Raw genomic sequence first — 12,534 nt, forward strand, 5'->3', positions numbered from 1 at the left:
GAATGGTCTGGGAAAATGCCACTTCGGAGGTGTGGTCATTTCAGCTGCGGGGCATTTGGCAACGAGCTGACGCTAAACTATGACCCCAGTGTTAAGAGGCTGGAATAAATCTAGCAATGTGCAGAGCAGCAAATAAAGATCGTTTGAAGATAAAAATAGAGGAAAACGTTTAATGTCCCCATCAGTGTTCTTAATGCTGAATGAAAAAGGCAGGACATGGTTAAGAAAAAGAAGAGATAAATGACGTACATGCTAAAAATCTTTGCTAATATTCTCAATCTCCACTCCACGCACTCCATTAAGATTGTGTTTCAAAAATGTCTAGCTATGAAAAGGGTTTAAAATATAATGGCTACCACTGTCACTAGAGAAAGAAATGAGACCACCATGCAAAAGGCAACAGATAGGAGTTGTCAAATAATAACTATAGAAACCAGCACGCCTTTTCCCCATTTTTCTGACTCAGAGTCTTCTTGGAAAACAGGCTGCAAAGTCAACCGCACAACCACGCCGCCATTTTGTTTGATTTCTCACACTATTCGAAACCCCCCTGAGCAGGTTGGTAAAAGGATATGAAATGAGTTAGGATTTATTAGGCCGATCAAATGGCAGACAGATTAAGCAGGAAATGTGGGAGAGCTACCAGCAACGATCCAAATACAGAGTCTATAACTCTTTGGGAGCGATGAAGTGTTGGGTTATGCACAGAGCTGGTAGTCAATAAATTTTAGTTGATTAAGCTAATTAAAGAAAAAAATGAGATGTCCCAGTGTCGTCTGCTGGGAGAACAGCTCCGTCCTTCGATTTTATTGTGCTCTAAAGACAAGCAATTTGTTTTGAGTGAAAGGAGACAAGGAATAGCGTAGAAGACACACAAGATGGGTATGGTGACTAACTCAAGTCAAAGTTTACTATAAATGGTCATAGTTAGTGTCTCTTGCATTGCCCCTTGCATTGGCCACTTGCATTGCCCCAATCTAAACCTGTATCGACAGGGCTGGGTGACCAGCAGGCTAAATTGGGAACTGAAAAAAGATAAGTCAATGAGTAAGGTACACTCTGAATAAGGAAGTAAGACTAAACATTTAGAAAAGATTTCAAGAGAAATATCCAGAATAATTTCTGGTTTGGAATTCCTAAACACCAACCAAAGAAATGAAATTTAAAATATGTTGTTCATAGACATCACTTCCCAAAACGTCTTCTGGGGGACCCCTTCAAACAATGCCCCAGAAGTACTAACTACTTAAAATATTTAAGAAAATGATTTTGGTTCCGGTTGCTCTAAGTGTGCAAATGGTAGTGTTGAGAAGAGCAGACACATGTGTGAGCAAGATTTATTTTATAATATTTACTTTCTGTGAACAGAAGATCTTTGAGAGAGAGAGAGCCTTACATAGGATTTCATAAACCTGTTAGCTTCTTTTTTTTTTTTTTTTTTTTTAATAAATTTGGAAGGAATTTTTTTTTTTCAACGTTTATTTATTTTCAGGACAGAGAGAGACAGAGCATGAGCAGGGGAGGGGCAGAGAGAGAGGGAGACACAGAATCGGAAACAGGCTCCAGGCTCTGAGCCATCAGCCCAGAGCCCGATGCGGGGCTCGAACTCATGGAGTGCGAGATCGTGACCTGGCTGAAGTCGGACGCTTAACCGACTGCGCCACCCAGGCGCCCCTAAACCTGTTAGCTTCTTAAAAATTATTCTCATCAATAGAAACTTAGGAATATCCAAGCGGGTGTTGGATGGGTAACCAGTGCACAATTTTTTTTTTTTTTTTTTTTTTTTTTTACTCTAAGGGTTCAAAGAAAAACTTACATGTAATATAATGTCCTGTGGAAAATGCACCCAACTCAAAATAGTGGTAAATAGGGAGTGGCATCCTAAGATTCCTCTTGTAATTATAACACACTGAATCTGCGATTATTTTCCCTGCAGAATCCAATTTTAAGGGGAAAAATTCCCAGAGGAATTAACTAGAGGCGCACCTGGGTGGCTCAATAGGTTAAGTGTCCGGCTTCAGCTCTGGTCATGATCTCACGGTTTGTGGGTTCAAGCCCCGCATCAGGCTCTGTGCTGACAGCTCAGAGCCTTGAGCCTGCTTTGGATCCTGTCTCTCTCTCTCTCTCTGCCCCTGCCCCATTTGTGCTCTGTCTCTGTCTCTCTCTCAAAAATAAATAAGCAAACACTAAAAAAAGTAATTCTAAAATCTAATACGAACAGTGAATTAAAACACGAATTTCACACTTTGGTATCTGCCCTTTGACCTTCTTGGGACTTATACACTCCAGAGAGAACTGATGCCAAAGGTTCAGTGTCACATGTCTCCTCATAAGGCCACCTGCTCAGGCCACAGAAATAAAAATCAGGAAGCAGCCTAACTTAAGACTTTGTGTGCCTTGGCAACCAGAACTGTGTCTGCCTTAGCTTTCTTTCTTGTCTCCTAAGGTGCACTTACCTGAGTGTTCACTGACAGGTAACAACACACACACGCACACACACACGCACACAACTACAGCCATGCATCTGCCCCCATCATCCTCAATCACTTCTCCCAGTGCCTCTGTTTCTTCACAGGTGAGGCATAAACACGAGGTGAACTCTAAGATACTTGCCCGGCTTTAAGATTTTGTGATAAAAAGTTCATACACTGTATCCAGAAACGTTCAAATCAATTTTCGCCTAAAGATGCTTAAATCTGGGAGAAGTCAGAATTGTTTGGCCATCGATCTTTTGCTATTTTATGCCAATGGAGGCTTGCTCTTCTCTTCTTTTTTTCTCCTCCGTTTTGTTACAATGTTTCCTGGAGTCCTTTATATGAACCCAAAAGACACTGACAAATGGGCATTACAAAAATGAGTCACTGAACAGTATTAAAAGTTCCTTATATACAATACGTACGCTGTAATTCCAGACACGCACCGGCCCTGAGGATTGGGAGGATGGAAGGCATTAAGACGGCCGTTTTCCATGGCGGCGTGTTTGGAACCACAGCAAACTTTTCTCCCCTTCCTCATTCTAGATTTAGCGTCTACTTCCCCATTTTCAAGTCTCAGAAAGTCACAAAGCTCCCTTGTGGCAGCAGGGGTAGAGCTGGCTGTGGGAGAGGACAAGGGCTGGCAGGCATGTAAAGATGACTCATTTTAGAAGTGCCAGCCACGGAAGGCAGAAACCACCAACGAGTAGGTAGTGAGACTGCTGGCTGAGGGCCACTGGCCACCCGAACGCCCAACCTCATTACCCTACGCGGGCAACTAAGCCAAATAAAGCCATGCTCCTGTTGAACCTATCTGCAGACAAAAGAGAGATGGGGAAGGAGGCCAAGCAGTAGAACAGTAGAAAAACTATTCTCCTAAAATGAGCACAACCTATCGCTTCCCAAGAGAATTGTATTCTTTTTCTCCAAACGCTGTCATCATATATTTGGGAACCATCCAAAGACCAAACATATTTTGAAGACCAAACTCTTTTTTTAAAGTTTATTTATTTTGAGAGAGAGAGAGAGAGAGAGAGAGAGAGAGAGTATTAGTGGGGGAGGGGCAGAGAGCGAGGGAGAGAGAGAATCCCCAGCAGGCTCCGCACAAATCCTGACGTGGGGCTCGAACTCACAAACCATTAGATCATGACCTGAGCCCAAATCAAGAGGCAGTCGCTTAACCAACTGAGCCACCCAGGCACCCCAAGACCATACTCTTTAGGGGCAGTGTGGAGTGGACCGAATTTGGCTCTGGTGTCCAGGACCTGGGTTCAGATGCTGCCCCCTTATTTACCGGCTATGAGACCCCTCGCTAGGTAAGTGACATAATCTCTTTGAGCCACAGTTTCCACAGGTGTGACATAGGGAGTAACTGCTCATTTTGAAGGCCTGTTGTGATGACTGGAAAACGATACATATGCCTCCTTTCCCTTCTTCCCCTTCCCTTCTCTTCCTATCCCTCCTGCACGAGCTGGCACTAAAACTATCAGAACAAGATCGTCCTCCATGCCTGAGGGCGGAAGGGGAGGAAGTGAGGAAGCCTAGAATGGGAAGTTGAAGGCCAAAGAGGGTAAGGAGAGCACGCATATAAAAGGCATGCAGAATCAGAAACCACATGGTGTGAGGAGGGTGCCCAACCTTGGAACATCCTGTCACGTGATAACAGGGTAGACATTCTGAGTAGAACGAGGAGGCCATGCACCCGGAGTAGCAGCCTGCCAAGGGTGTCTCTGTGGAGGGGTGGCCTGGCAGTAAGCATCGGGGGAGGCCAAAAGGGGCATGCACACAGGAGGGGGAAGCCTGCAGGTGTCAGAGCCAGAATACGAGGAGGAAGGCGACTGTGTGGTGGTGGGGGGTGATGCTGGCAATGGTTACATACAGGGGGATTGATCAAGTAAGTAAACATACTAAGAACAGTAAGAGTCAGGTGTTTCACCATCTAAGCAGGGATAAAAATATGGAAAGGAAGAAAACGAGAATGAATACTGTGATGTTACACTGGAATTGCATCTATCAACATGAACTTGTGACTTCCAGTGCACGTTCGTGCACACACACACACACACACACACACACACACACACACGCCCTACTTTGTTCCCTGAGAACACACTGGATGAGCAACACCTTAATAGCAATGAGCACACCCAACACCTACAGCTTGGCTTCTAAGTACCACTCTCCACTTAAAAGGAATCAGAGCCGCTTGGAGAAATGACTGATTCCAGGGGTGAGGAAAGGAAAGTGTTAGATCAGCGTGGAATATCTTGTTGCAGAAAGCAAGGATGTGATCAGTGACGGCTGGGGGCATGTAAAAAAGACACAGCGGCCAGTGGAGGGATTCACACTTGTCAAAGTGAGGACAAACTGAGCATCAACATAAACCAGAGAACTGGATTCAAACCTACTGAACAAAATAGGAAACTATGATTCGATATTGATACAAATAAACTGAAAGTTGGATGAGGAATTGAGTATTTTATAACAATCAAATCCAAATGAAGGGATTATTATGTATAAAAAAATAATTGCCTGGGGGCGCCTGCGTGGCTCAGTTGGTTAAGCCTCTGACTCTGGATTTTAGCTCAGGTGATGATCTCACAGTTTGTGGGCACGAGCCCCACGTTGGGCTCTGTGTTGAAGGCGTAGAGCCTGCTTGGGATTCTCTCTCCCTCTCTCTCTGCTCCTTCCTTGCTTGTGTTCTCCCTTTCTCTCAAAATAAACAAATAAATTAAAAAAAAAAAAAACTTCCCTGTAACCTCAAGGTCGTGAAAGTCAAGGAAACAGTCAGGAACTGCTCCAAAATAAATAATACGAAAGCCATGTGACTTCTCAATGCAATGCAGGCCTTTCAACTAGATCCTTTGGCTCCAAAGGGCATTCTTGGGACATCTGGAGAAAGCTGAATAGGGTCTGAGGATTAGATGGTAATAATGTATAAATGGGAACTTCCTGAATGTGAGGGCTGTATGCTAATTATGATGGAGAATGTCCTTGTTTGTAGAAATTACACACTAGGGGTGCCTGGGGGGCTCAGTCGGTTGAGCGTCCTACCTCAGCTCAGGTCATGATCTCACGGTTCGTGAATTCAGGCCCCATATCAGGTTCACTGCTGTCCGCGCAGAGCCCGCTTTGGATCCTCTGTCCCCCTCTCTCTCTCTGCCCCTCCCCCACCCAGGTGCATGCACACATGTGCTCTCTCTCTCTCTCTTTCACAAATGAATCCATAGTTTTAAAAAGAGAAATTGCACACTAAAGTAATCGGCAGTCATGGAGAATCAGATTGGCAAATTACCCTCAAATGGTTTGGGAGACAGAAAAAGATCGTTGTATCGCACTTCCAAGCTTCGTGTAACTTGGAGCTTGTTTCAAAATAAAAGGAAAATAATATATGTTAGGTGTCTGGCACTGTAATAAAGACTGCTAGTAGGTCCTACTTACCAAGTTGTGCATCTATTCAGCAGCTCCTGTGAGCACAGGAGTTGCCATGTCCAGAGACATCAGAGTGATTCACACTACCTGCCAGCAAGCCCTCTAACTTCCCACTGTGGCTCCGTGGTTGTGGCCAACGACTGACCGGTCTGAGGGGACAAGATTCCCACCCCTTGCCTCAAAGCAGGACAGTGAGAAAACATTGCAGCGTGATCCCTCCAGAGCCCCCTGCACATTGGCCAAGTAAAGTTTCCTCCATTGTCCCGTTCGACACATGTTTGTAAGGTATCTCCTGAGACTGAGGCAACAAAGAAGATGCAAAGGGGAATACACAAGAATCCTAAGTTTAAAGGAGTCCCTGTCCTCAGTGAGGTCACGGTCGAGTGAGAAATAGCACATACTGAGCAGGGGAGACCAGCATTCAGACACGTTCATCAGAAAGCGATGTAGAGTAGGGCGAGAGCTTCTGAGACAAATACAAACGGCATGCTTTGGAAATTCACAGAAGGGAGCGATTTCCTCCGGAGATTTCCTTCCTCGCCATGTCGGGGAAGTCTTGGTGACAGCCCTGGCCTGTGGGCCACGGCGGGTGTGGAGCTGTGGCCCGGGAGTCTGTGCGTCACGGCTCAGGCGTGGCTCAGTGGTTTCCACAGCTGGGTCGCTCTTTGCAACTGCACCGGCTGATGAGCCTTGCTTGCTTTTAGAAAGCAAACAGCTAAGCACCTTGACAGCCAGCACAACAAATGCGTGTCATAATAAGCAATTATTGATCAGGGAGACATTTTTATGGTGTTTTGGGAGTAACTGAATTATAGGCACTGATGTGTTTGAATTTTAATTGTTTACCAGCTCACTGGGAGTAAAATATGGAGTAATAAAACAGATGATACCCCATTCCTTGATGTCCCAGCTCTCCTTGAGCACGACCTTCCTTCAGAATTACCTTAATCACCCAGGATGAAAGGCAAAGTCTAAGGGCTTTTATGATGTTGCTCATAACACTCATGAAATGTTTCACTGTCGCAGCAGATAATATGCCAAGAATAAATAGCATGTAAACAAGTTTCACTACTTAAGAGTTTGACTTTCCACCAAGATACCAAACACATTCTCAAGTCAGTCGCTCTTGAGTTCGTTTAGAGAAAATGGCAGAGGAAGGGAAGCTGAAACATTTAATGTGACTCCAAAGATGCCAGGAAACATCAATCCATACAAAATTTTCAAGTATTTGGAAATGAGATGAGAAGAACATGCAACCACCATTCTACTCATTAGATCAAAGGTCACTTCCAAAAAGTCATGGAGAGAAAAGCACTATTATTTTTGGAGCTAGGACGCCAAATTTTATGCTACAGACACGAAAGATAAAGTGGGATCCAGTAAAGGCATCGCCCAGTCTAAGTAACATAAACATGTCCAGTAGGAAAATATATTTCCCCCAAAAGGAGATCATGTATTTTGTGTTTCCGTGTAGTCTAATCTTTCTTATTAAGTTCAAAAGAAATTCTAGGGGCTCCTGGGTGGCTCAGCCTGTTAAGCGTCCGACTTCAGCGCAGGTCATGATCTCATGGTTCATGAGTTCGAGCCCCACGTCAGGCTCTGTGCTGACAGCTTGGAGTTCCCTCTCTCTGTGCCCCTCCCCAGCTTACTCTCTCTTTCTCAAAAATAAAACATTTAAAAAAATTAAAAAGACAAAAGAAATCCTAAAACTTTCCTCTATCCTTCATGGGCAGCACTCTTGTCTGATTTAAAAGTCTCAATTATAGAACTTGAGTGGCAAATGCTCTATAGAATTATGAGCGTGGGAGGGAACAGAAGTGGCCATTACTCCACTCCCCTTGCTCCCTAAGTGGATTCAAAGCCATTATCACAGATAGCAAGAACATAAAAGACTATCCTTAGATATTACAGAGAAATGTAATATCAGCAAGGAGATAATTGAGGAATAAAAGAGCCAACTAAATCAGGGTTTGACTGCACGGTTATGGATGACAGAGACATGTCCACAGAAGGGGAAATGGCTTCCAGAGGAAAGGAGTTTACCACCCCCCAACAGTACCTTAAAATATACGGGAGAGGGGTTTTGGTTCATTCTTTTAACATGCTAATAGAAGCACTTTTTCTGAAGTCTTCAGGTCTCATTTCACTTGAGAGGAATATTTTGGATAAGGTTGAAATGGAACGAGATACTCCCTAAAGCAGCAGGCCTTCTGATTTTCCAAATTTTATCTTTATGTCAAGAACATATGAAGTATAGTGCTGACGATGGGAAATCTTCCCTGGATTATTAAATGAAAAGAAACTTTCAGTAACACTGAGTTGTCCCCTGCTTTTTTCCTTTGCATATCATACCTTACGAATAGGTCTAATTGAAATTATTTGTCAATTGGGCAGGGACAATGGAAGCACACTCTGTAATACTATTTAATAAATATCGTAAGTGGTAGCTAACCTACGGCCATCTGCCAAGAAATCTTAGTACTTTACATGTGCTCATTTATTTATTGTATACAATATAACTTATGAGGTAGGTGCTATTCTAATTCCGATTTTCCTGAGGAGGAAACTGAGGCACACACACAAAAAAATAGTTTGCATTAGGCCATACAACGAGCGAGTGATGGAGCCAGGACTTGAACCCATTTATTCCTGCTCCAGAGAAATCACCATTCTGTGAAATAATACAATAAACCATAGCAAAGGAATAGACCTTACACTTAACAAGTAATTAAGTAAAGCCAGGAAGTATCTTAGATTTCTATCCATTGATTTGTGGGAACAATTACAATGTATCCTCTTCGGGTTACAGTTCAGTGAGTTTTGACAAATGCAGACAGTTGGGTAACCACCACTACAGCCAAGATTTAGAATAGTTTCAGCACCCCAAAAGTCTCCGGTGACCTTTTGCAGTCAATTCCTTTCTCCAGCCCTACACCCTGGCAACCCCTGATCTGTGTTCTGTCCCCACCGCTCTGCCTTTTCCAGAAGGGATCACACAAATGGAATGGTGAAATTATCTTTGTTTGTCTGGCTTCTTTCACCTTGCATCATACAAATAAGACTCATCCGTGTGGTTCAATGTATGAAGAATATGTTCCATTTTATTGCTGAGTAGTATTCCGTTGTATGGATGTATGAGAGTCTGGTTATCCATCACGAAACTGCATACGATTTGGTGGTTTCTAATTTTGGGTAATCACAAACGACAGTGCTATAAATATTGTCATATAGATTTTTATGTGAACATACGTTTTCATTTCACTTGGGTGAATACCTAGGAGTAGGAATTCAGGTGGTGTGAATATATATCTAACTGGGATTTTTGGATAGCTAAGGGAAGAAAGCTCAGTGATAGAAACAACATTCAGAAGGTACATATAACAGCTTCTGGTATACAATGACAAGAAAAAAATTTCAGTATGTATATTTTCTTCTGGTCAATCGTATCCAGCATTGGCAAAGACATGGGGGGACAGGACAGTTTCATGCCCAGGTGGTAATGGAGTGAATCAGTATAGTTTTCCCGGAGGAAAATTTGGCAGTCCTTATGAGCATGTGTCATGTGCACTGGCTCCATTTCTACCCTCAGAAATACACACACGAAGAGGGGCAAATGTGCAGGTGTCTATTGTGGTCTTATAAATAATATGTCAACATACATAATACGTGAAAAATGATATGCGAGTTAATTATACATGAAAAATGGAGACAACTGCAATGTGCATCAAAAGAGGAAGATTCAATAACTTAGGATACATTTCTTCCCCTCTGGGATATGAGGCAGTGAGGGATATATATATATATATATATATATATATATATATATATATACACACACACATATCTACATATACGCATCTACATACACAATATTTATGTAAAACATAAATATCCGTATATATATTTGCGAGGGTATGAAAAGAAGCTCTGGAAGTCTACACAGCAACATCCGTGTCGTTAAGAGTGGGCTGAAGAGAAAGGCAGGGGGCGAGTGAGGACCGAGGCAGGAGACTGCTTTTTACTTAACACACTTTACGTTACTTGATTTCTCTCCAAATGAGCATGCATCATCTGACACGTCAAATAACAAGTTCAAAGGAGAGCTAATTAATCACTAAGTAACAACTGGCCAGCAACCCCTGTTGTGGTGTCTGCCAGCTTCCCAGAACACAGCTCGAGAAGACGGGGACAAAATGGAAACTCGCCAGAATGAACAGACACCTGAATCTGGACAGACTGTCTGTGAATGAGATGAGCTGGCAGAATGATGTCCCACGCTCTGTCTCCCCAGAGGGGAACTCCGAGGAAGGCACTTGGTGCTTTCCCTCCTGCCAGTCCCTGTGCAGTCAATGTCTACACTCGCCAGAAATCTGAATGCAACTTCTTCCCTGTAGTGGCTTACGTATGGAGCCACTCCCAGGTTGCACCCATTTGCACCACCACCAGAACCCCCACCTCCCCTTGCCTCTCTCCTTCTACCGCCATTCAGCAACGATTAGGAAACAACTCAGAGAGAACAACTGAGCTAAAGACGGATGCAGGGTTGGGAGATGAAGGGCCTCAGGCAGCCGTGTACTGATTTCTCCCCACATAGAAAATATTAAAGGTGCACACGGGGGCAGAATGACCTCTGGGAGGAGTGTGTTCTACGAACTGGAGCTTTTGTTTCCAGAGTATCAGATCCAGAGTACCAAAGAATCAAACGGTGGGGTAGAAAAGGTGCTTCCTCACTAAAACACTACTCAAAGCTTCCCGAAACTGACAGTGAGTTTCAGAGTTGCACGCTTCTACGTAATTTCTGGGAAAGGAACTGGACCTTCACACAAGTGTGCAGAAAACAGGACCAATGGCAATCCCCATCCCTAGTATGTTGCCACACGTGAAGTTAAAGCTGATATTGCCTAGTTTGGTGGGGGGTGGGAGGGGAGAAAAAAAATGTGCATAAAATAAAAATATGGATAATCATTGTTCCCACAGAAGAGATGAAAACAAATGGAGGGAGACACATAAGGGACAAGAACAACAATCAAGTGGCCAATGGTCTGGATTAACATTTAATCCAAAATTCCTAACAAATAACATCAGGTTTGTGAATTACATTTTGATCATGACAGCAAAAATAGAAATGACAGGAGAAAAAAGAGATTTGATTGCATAAATAATTCTGAGTGTTATAAAATTATAAGCAATTTTGAAAGACAAAGAACACACTGGGAAAGGAATTTGTACTATATGACAAAGGGTTAATATCCCTAACACATAAAGGTAATCCTAGAGATGAGCCCAGACAAATACGTTAATAAAGGTGCACAAATTTTATAAATAAGCAAGACACGAAGGAAAAATAACGAATGTCCAACAAATGTATAGAAAACGTATGCCCAATTTCATAATTTAAAAAATGCAAACAAAGTACTGTCTCTTTACAAGTAACTTGGAAATTTATTAAAAGATAACATCCAAAATTCTTAGGATTCATGCATAGCTGTTAATAATCTTTCTGATGTATTATTCCTAAATCCTTAAATTTGTACTTAACGTAGACATAGAAATTCCTCTTATGGGGATTTATTCTGAAGGGGAAAAAAATCATAGCTTTGTAGAGGGATGTTACTATACTGGGGTATAACACTGAAAAACAGGGAATCGTGTACACATCAAAATTGGTTAAATGAATTTCGATATAAATATATCATGCACCCATTAAAAATTGGGTTGAGGAAGAATGTTTAATAGCAAAGAGAGATAGTCACCATTTACTATAAAGACTGAAAAAGCATCATGCTACAAAATAGTATTATAATGTAATTTAGTTTTTATATAAATATATACATAAGGAAATACGATTCAAAGGTTATGCATCAAATGTTAATGGCAGTTTTGTGTCTATAGTGAAACTGAGTGATTTTTTTTCTCTTTTGGTTTCCCTATAATCTCTAAAATTTCTAAAATGAGTATTCTGAAAGAGTCCTTTTTTTAAGTTTGTGCAAGATAGAGAAAAAAAGAAAGAATACCCCAATGGGAGTTGCCATGAGGAATGAAACAGTACAGTGTCCCAAGGAGAAAATAAAAACCAAATGTAGTAAAATGGACCTTTCTATTTATTGTTCCTTCTCAGACGTTTTTAGAACCTTAATATCCAGAAAGTATATCTAATTATAACATTTAAAAGCTTGAGAACAACTTGTTCTGAATTTTTTTATTTATTACCAACAAAGCATAATCTTACTTGACTGCCTGACAAACTTCGTTTTCCATTCACGTTGGAAATTAGAACACATGATGGATTAGCATCTCACTTTCTCTTAATTACTTTTTATAAGCGATGCTTTCTCTTGCTCAGCTATTGAAAATAGCATGCTTACTGACACTGCTCCAAGAAAACAGCAGCACAAATTCAATGGCACACTTCCAAGAGCCGGATAAGACCCAACCCCCAACGTCTTTCTTGGTTTATCCCATGGAGCGGTAATTCTTACTAGTGTGTAAGAGAGTCAGTGAGGATAGCAGAATTTCAAACTATAAATCTTGGTAAAGGCTCTCTGATTTTTTTTTCCTTTTTCTTTTCTTTTCTTTCTTTTTTTTTTTTTTTTTTAGCGTTTATTTATTTCAGAGAGAGACAGAGTAC

At 42.0% G+C, this 12,534-nt stretch overlaps 1 protein-coding gene and 1 long non-coding RNA gene across 2 annotated transcripts in view; both read right to left on the minus strand.

The window, feature by feature from the left end:
• The window catches only part of DOCK8 (dedicator of cytokinesis 8), a 231,266-nt gene that overhangs the window by 153,085 nt on the left and 65,647 nt on the right, over positions 1–12,534 (minus strand).
• Positions 64–2,057, minus strand: LOC115498952. The gene is made up of 2 exons (XR_003964031.1): positions 1,681–2,057; positions 64–1,412 (listed from the first exon to the last, which is right to left on the minus strand). It is a non-coding gene; the product is annotated as an uncharacterized LOC115498952 (long non-coding RNA).

This window comes from Lynx canadensis, chromosome D4, assembly GCF_007474595.2.
Source record: "Lynx canadensis isolate LIC74 chromosome D4, mLynCan4.pri.v2, whole genome shotgun sequence".
NCBI lineage: Eukaryota > Metazoa > Chordata > Mammalia > Carnivora > Felidae > Lynx > Lynx canadensis.